Genomic DNA, 1,565 nt, shown 5'->3' with positions numbered 1-1,565 from the left:
GGGAAGGAAAAAAAAAACCCAAACAAAAAAGGAGGCAAGAAAGGAGCAGGTTTTGGGTCACGACCCAGTCGTTGGACGATGTCCAGAGGTTTACGGATTAAATACATGCTATCCGGAGCCCGAATGTAAAAACCACAAGGGGAGAAACCCATGCCAGCTTTAAATACTTAGTCCTTAGCGAAGGACTTAGGACAATATGCCTAAAAATGCCTTTTCCATCAGTCAAAGTTTGTTTAAAAGTTGGATGACTTTGAGAAAGGCTTCCCATGAATTCCCCTCTGGCTAAGCAATCAAAACAAGTTTAGTGAAAAGTGGAAATGTGCGGATGGGGGTAAGGGGTAGATTACTCCTGACAGCTGTATTTCCATTTTCTGAGATGCCCCGTGTGATCCTGCTCCAAAATAATATTATTGTTCCCTTCCTCAACCCCATTCACGCTCCGCTCCATTGTGGGAAGGGGCTTCTCCCCTCGCAAACATTTGATTATTACGTTTGTTTCTAACACACGCCTTCCCGGGGCCTTTGGCGGGTGGAAGGGCCGAGGCACAGGCCAGCCCCCCTCTGCTTGGTTAAGAATCTCTCAAAGTTGGGTCTGGCAAAAAAAATAACATTAATGATAACAGTAACAACAATAGTAATAATAATAATAATAATGAAAAAGAAGGGTTCTGCCCGACCGTCCCTGTGTACCGATGAGCGCCCTGAAATGGACGGGAAGGGAAAGCCTGGGAGTCTGCGGGCAGGCTGCGGAGTTAAATCAGCCTGATAAATGCCGGCAGGTCTCTTTGTCACTTTTGAAAAACAGGTTTCCATCAGGAAGACTTATTAAGATAAAACACATTAAAACGTCGAGCCGGCTATTCGGTAAATCTTCCATTTGTTTTAAGATCTGCGCTTTATCCTTTGCAAAGAAATATTCCCTCCAACGCTGCGAGACTGCATTTGCACTGGAAGTAAAAGGGGGCAGTCACAGTACACGTCTCCGACCACCCTGCATACAAATTAGATACTCCTGTCTAAATAAATTATCTGATGTTCAAATCGATATTAATACTACATTTGCTACATTACAATATTGTGCAAATTTAGGAGTCATTTTAATACAATGTAAATACTATTTTTCATGCATGAAAGGCAACAAATATTGATGGATTATAAACTGCTCACTGTTAAACAAGGCCTTTGAACGATTTGCCATCTTTGTTCAGGAATGCTTTTAATTTTGCCTCGGCCTAGTTTTAAGCCAGATTTATCGGAGCTGTTTAGTTATCGCTAACCGTGGGGACCGTTTTGGAAAAGGGGGGCAGAAACCGGGGGAAGAGGGGAGCACAGGGAGAGATGTGGCAAAGGGGAATTAAAAAATGATTGCAAAGTCAATGGTTTAAAGAGTAATTACAGAGTCATTAAAGGTTATTACAGGGAAATGTTCAGCTGAGCAGCGATTAGCATTCCTGATACCTCAAGTTCACCGTGGTTTGAGGGCACAACTGAGACGAGTTGTGGAGGTCTCTGCTGCGAGGGGGTGGAAGTGGCTCCCAGCCCTGCAGCTCCTCTGGGGCTCCCCG

General features: G+C 44.2%; 1 protein-coding gene across 1 annotated transcript in view; it reads right to left on the bottom strand.

Moving 5' to 3' along the window:
• NR2F1 (nuclear receptor subfamily 2 group F member 1) overlaps positions 1 to 1,565 on the bottom strand; it is a 16,254-nt gene that overhangs the window by 2,072 nt on the left and 12,617 nt on the right. The gene's annotated exons all lie outside the window — the stretch shown is intronic.

Source organism: Aptenodytes forsteri, unplaced genomic scaffold, assembly GCF_000699145.1.
Source record: "Aptenodytes forsteri isolate BGI_AS27 unplaced genomic scaffold, ASM69914v1 Scaffold41, whole genome shotgun sequence".
Classification (NCBI taxonomy): domain Eukaryota; kingdom Metazoa; phylum Chordata; class Aves; order Sphenisciformes; family Spheniscidae; genus Aptenodytes; species Aptenodytes forsteri.
Note: the sequence above shows the minus strand (reverse complement) of the source record. Positions and strands in the feature narration are given on the sequence as shown.